The sequence below is a fragment of the Pinus tabuliformis genome, chromosome 8 (genome assembly GCF_031772625.1).
Source record: "Pinus tabuliformis cultivar Carrire ecotype Pingquan chromosome 8, CPIR1, whole genome shotgun sequence".
NCBI classification, from domain to species: Eukaryota; Viridiplantae; Streptophyta; class Pinopsida; order Pinales; family Pinaceae; genus Pinus; species Pinus tabuliformis.
In genome coordinates, this window is record NC_142294.1 from 851,491,577 (window position 1) to 851,497,917 (window position 6,341).

Here is a 6,341-nt window from a genome sequence, read left to right on the forward strand (position 1 = left end):
AAAAAGGAGACCTCTACCAATAGAAATCCTCCCAGGTATTTCCCATTTAGAAGGAATAATGACAACCATAATCAACCTGCCAAATCTACCTATAGTTGAAGTGTTGTATTGAATATTAAAAGTATAGCCATGGATACTTTTTTTCCTTCCACAAGTAATGGCATATAGAGAAAATATGCCCCCAGTTGAACCAAAACTTGAATGCTCTAGATGTACACATTCTTGATACTTTACTAGAATATGATTAATCTAATTAGACATAAGAAACAAATAACCCTACAACGGATGATGAAAGTACATGTATTGGACATGTAGTTAACACTTGTAATTTAATTTTCAATACAAGCAAGAAGAGTGTTGAAGCAACAACAAAAAGTGAAACCCCTTCTCAATAACAAACTGGTAGTTATAACTTTAGGAGAAAAGGGCCCCTTTGTGACCAAGTAGTGACTAGATAGGAGTTAAAGGATACTCTTTTAAGAAGACTCACACCACCAACTAGTCATGCATAGAATGCACAAACTAAGTCTGGAAATTTTATTCCTTATAACGAAACTTCCACTAGTGGAAAAAGAAAATTTTATCATTCTAAAAGTTTCTAATAAAGCTACACCTCTAAACACATCAGCACTACCTGCTAGAAGTGAATTTATTTATTATAACATAGCTGAAGACTTGAAGAGAGCTCGTGCCAATATTTCAATCTTTGAGCTCACCAAGATAGAAAACTCATGTGAATGGGTTGTCCAAACCTTCTAACAATCTTCATCAGATGATAAATCTTTAACTTCCCAGACGTTGTCTAGTAAGTTTGTTAGAACTCTTGAATTTGTGGTTAATGTTGTAATGTTATATGCGAACAATATCTTCCCCTCACTTTGGTTAACTTTCAAAATATTTAATTACAATGTCCTAGTTGTTTGGTTGACTAGAGTGCATCTATTAGTGTAATTCCATTATCCGTTTCTAATAATATTAATTCTATATGGAATAAAACCAATGCACAAATTATTCATATTGATAGATCCCTTGTCCAAGCTATTGGTGAAATCAAGAATTTTATTATTCATTTATAATTTGATCATCAATTACACCAATGTACAAACATCATAATTGTGGGCATCCATGAAGCGTATTATGTACTCTTGAGTTGAGACTAATCTAGTAATTACAAGGGTATTTTGCTATAGATTGGTCACACTTATGGCTTCCATATAAGCGCATAAAAAACCAGATTTAGGTGGAGAGTGAACCATAAATGAAATATATTTTGACACCACTAGAGAGTTATAATGGGGTCATTTCCTTTGTAGACATTATCTTCAGAATTTTTTTCTTAGAAACCCATGATGAGTGTTATAAAACACAAACCTCACCTATCCCATTTGAGACATAGTTCTAGCTCCTTCCTTGTACTCCAACTGGTGCCAATGAATATTGTAATATATATGTACATAATAGTAATAATAGTATAGGAACCAGTTTTGTATCTAGTAATATATGGACTATGTACTTCAATGGTTCTAAAATACAAGATGGTTGTAGAGTAGGTTTCATACTTAGAGACCCACATAATCTGTAATGAACCTCTAATGATACCCCAGAAAAATTATCTTTCCTTGTGCCACTAAATTACAAGGTTAAATGTATGCATGGTAAACGTTTATTGCAAGTGGTTTGTGTAAAGATACAAGTTAATGTATAACAACATAAGCTAGAGTCCTTCATTTTTTTCTTCCTTTTTGATTATGAGTCTACCTTCACACTACACATCCTAATGGTTTTGAAACCATTCTATTGCTACTATTCATAGCCCTTATTGTTTTTTCCTAACTACCTACTTTTTGCATTCAAGCCATTGGCCATATCCTTCGCCATTAATACTCTACCTAGGATAGGTTACACGTTTACATATGGGGCATTCACTCTAGAGGCAAACATATTTCTTTTCTTTTAGATGACTTCAAACCTAGTTTGTTCTCCTTCTCACCATATGACCTGAACCTTGCTGATTTCCTCCTATACGTAATCTCCTTGACAACTATTTTTTTGTTAGCACGGGAAAATAGACTAATACTTGTACATTTGTGCCCATGTTGACCTGGTACGATGGTAGAATTCTTAAGATTTATTGTTTCAATGACTTATCAAGGGCTAAACCTCACTTGGTTCACATCTATAGCTCTGAGATTTTGGGTCTAACCCTAACCATCCCTGGGTACATATTTTCATGCCTCCACTTCATTCTCTATTCTCCTTATGGGTTTGATAGATTAGTGGCTCTTGCTTTTCTTTTTCTTGCTTAATTCATAACCTAAACTGACTCAAACCTTCTTGACACTGGTTTGATTTCATTCACCGCAAGAGCTTAGTTCAGCTCTACTACATGAGCATAAACCAACATCCTCTTTAGCATTAGAAAAATCCATCACACTCTATTTTTTGAAGTATGATTTGAGTAGAAATGGGGCGATGATGAAGTCTAGGTATCCAAATTTGACACCATCCAACTAGATTTAGGTAATTTCTCCAATCCTAATGTTTCCGTCAATTTTCCGCCATGCCCTTTCTCATTTCAAGGTTTCATGAGGTGTCATTTTATTTATTTCCCATTTTAACAATTTGTTATTTATAGGTGAAGGTGTGTCCCAAGGTGTTGTTGGGACCAACATTTTATTCTGGCCTAGAGGCTTCCTCTCACAACCCAGGTGAATTTTATTTGTGGCCCCATTTACATGTTCTTGGATTCTGGTATTTGTTTTCTCTGTTATCCATTCCCCACTAACAATTTCGTCTTGTGTCTATGAGGATTGCTAAGGCATTGGTTCCGTAAGCTATTTTAGGTAAAAATCAATTTCTTGGATCTTGTTTCCCTTGCACCCCTATTTACATATTCATTCAAATCTTCACGGTTCACCTTACCCATAACAATTATTCTTTAAGTAACATGGTTTTGGGTTGTCATTACAGGTAAGCAAACCGTGTAATTCTATTCAGATGCTCTCGGAGGGAACTAGGCACTCTTCTCTTAACATTTAATTTATGTTCCTAGGTTGGTGGTCTCTTTGCTTCGAAATTCCCTATTCCCTCGGGTTTGCTGCTTACGAATATCATTATTTTCATCTCTTTTCCGATAGAAAATGTCCCCACCTAGAGAGGCATAACTACATGTCGGCCTGGGTGAATGTTTATCTCTATTTTTTAGTGTTTCATAAGGAATATCTATGACGGCCCTGAAGCCTTTCATTTGAACGGTTGTGCTTCTGTTTAGTCAATTGACCTCTACTTGGTTCGACAAGCTTGAGGCATGAAAATGTATTTTTTGTATTTGGTTTGTTCCTCTGTATGTGTGAGCTAAATTATTAAATTAACATTCATGTAATGGTGACTATACTTGATTATTTAGAATCTCTGTGTAATGTCATTCGTTTCCTTCTACCTTCATACTTTGTTGTGTTTTTCCTTAGGATCATGTGTTGAGTTTAGTGGAATATCATAGTGTTAATTAAATGAAATCTTTGCTGGGTTTCATTAACTTAACATGTTATTAAGAGTATTGAATGCTGACCAAATTGGAAATGTCAATTCAAAGAACTACAAATTATTAAAATACTTTATATTTTTTCTTTGCTTTAGTGAAATGCACATGGGACGGTTTCAATAATGGGTTAACTATCTACATATTTTGTAATGGTCAACACATTAATTTTCTCTAAAGTTCTACAGATGTTACATTTTCAGGAAAAGATAATATGTACCTTGTTTTAGTATGATAGGCCTTATGAAAAGAAAAAGAAAATAATAATAGTCGATTTTCAATGAACCGGTTAGGAGTCACTTGATTCAGTAGGGTGTGTTTAGACTGGTCATGTAATCCATGATGGTGACCAGGTAATTCCTTAAAATTGATTTTCTTTCTATAGTTGTACTTTATTTATTATCTATCTTGACCAAATTTGTATTTTCTTGTCCTTTTCTCCTATCCGAGTGTGTACCTTCCTGTAGGATTTTAAAGTATTTTCACCATCTACATGCACTATTTCTTACCAGTTGTATATACTATCCTTCACCCATTTCTTCTCTACGAAATGCATCTATAGCAGCAAGTATGACCTTACAGAAAGATACTCAATATGTGCATGGAGCCTACGGTTGTTAGTTATTCAGTGAGGATGTATGTTTCCACTCATCTGTCTTTTATTTACTATGTTTTACTCTGCCTCATGCACCAACTAAATTATTCTACTAAGGTACATGTTTTATTTTTGCAGATAGTTTTAAATATTTCATTCAACTAGTATGCCATGCATTTACTCGTCTATCCACTGTAGTATAACTAATTGTATCAGGCATGCATGCGATTAAGAACATTCACTTGCATATTTGTTTTACTACCACTACTTGTATCACGTGTGCATGAAAATAAGAACATTCACTATCATATTCACTGCACCATAACTACTTTCATCGTGCATGCATGAAACTAAGGATTAATTCAAAATGAAGGTGCCAATGATATAGCTAGCCTACTATATGTTATCATCCATATATCAAGAATTCTACAATTCTTTCAGCAGTAATTCTACAGTATATTATCAAAATATAGTATTAAACCTATACATTCTATAACCAATATATAATCACAATCCATGATAACATAATTCATGTATTTACTTCTACCACAACTACATAATTATGAATACTATTAAGATTATGAGTGAGTACAAGATCCTCTGACCAATACTCCAATGCTAGAAATATATGTCTTGCAGCACCGAACCACCCAACCTTGAATCACCTCTCATTCTCCCCGAGCTATGATAACTCGTGAGGCCCAAGTCACCTCTATTGAGCCTTGATAATGTTTATTTAGCATTATCTTTCTCACAGATTTGTTCTTGGAAACATCATGGCTTCTGTGAATCTATTTCCCCTTAGCCTAGTCTTTTCAGTTGCTTTTCCTAAAAGAAATAGAATGATTTTCTTCTTGCAACACTTTTATCCTTGGTCTCTATCTCCCACTAAGATATAATATATCTCCATATATTTTAAATTTAGGAAAATGAATGTGAATCTGATTCTTCTCAGATTTTGGAAAGTCTCATCTACTCTGGTGCCATCCATCATGATTTCCAGAAATAAAACCAAAAAAATTATTTATTAATTTAAAAATTATTTTCCAATCATAATATGTTTGTCCCCATCCTAGAAAAATCACTAGTAACAATAACCGCAAAACAATTAATTATTTTAATTACAATAAGGGTGTTACATCTCCCCCCCGATAAATTTAACACCGTCCTTAGTGTTCATTACTCCTATGAAAATAATCCAGTATAGGTTGCTTTCATGACATCTTATTTTTCACAGGTTGCCTCCTCAAGCGTAAAGTGTCGACATTGCACTTTAACCTGAGCAATGGCCGAATTTCGCAGTACAGTTTCCCTCCGTTCTAAAATTCGAAGTGGTTAGGGCTAAAAACCTCCTTCGGGCTCCACCGGTAAAAGGTTCCAATCAATTATATGAGATGTGGCAAGCACATATTTTTTAATAATGACACATGAAATACATTATGTAATTTAAAATGAGTAGGTAAAGCCATCTGGTATGCTTCTGGACCTATCCGATCTAGTACTTAAAACAACCGACAAAAATGTGGTCCTAGTTTAACACAACTAGAAGTACTCAGGGTGCTCTTGTGAGGTTTTACCCTTATATACACATGCTCCTTAATCCAAAACTCTTTAGGAACACTTTATTTATCTGCATATAACTTTTCATGGTCTTGAGCGACTTTAATATTTTGTTGAATTATTCGCATTGTCTCCTCCATTTCAAGTAATACATCTAGTCTGAGGACCAGTCTGTCTTCTGGTCGACTCCAATTAAGTGGGGTATCACATTGTCTACCATAAATAGCTTTAAAGGGGTACATTTTAGTGGATGGTAGGCAAATATTCCAAAATCTAATTTGTTCTTTCAATTTTCCCATCTATCTGTGGATGGTAGGCAGTGCTGAAGTTTATTTTAGTACCTAAATTTTCGAACAATGATTTCTAGAAATTTGAAGTAAATTTTGTGTCCCTGTGCGATGTTATCATTTTTTGTATGCCATGCAACCTAAAAAGATTTTTCATTAAGATGTATGCAATTTGTGGAGTAACAAAAGTAGACTGCACAAGAATAAAGTGTGTTTCCTTAGTCAAAGTATCTACTACTACCATAATGAAATCATATTCGTACATGGTCCTTGGCATTCTAGTTATGAATTCCATGGAAATGACTTCCCATTTCCATTCTGGAATGGGTAATGGATTTAATAGACGCACAGAATGTTGATG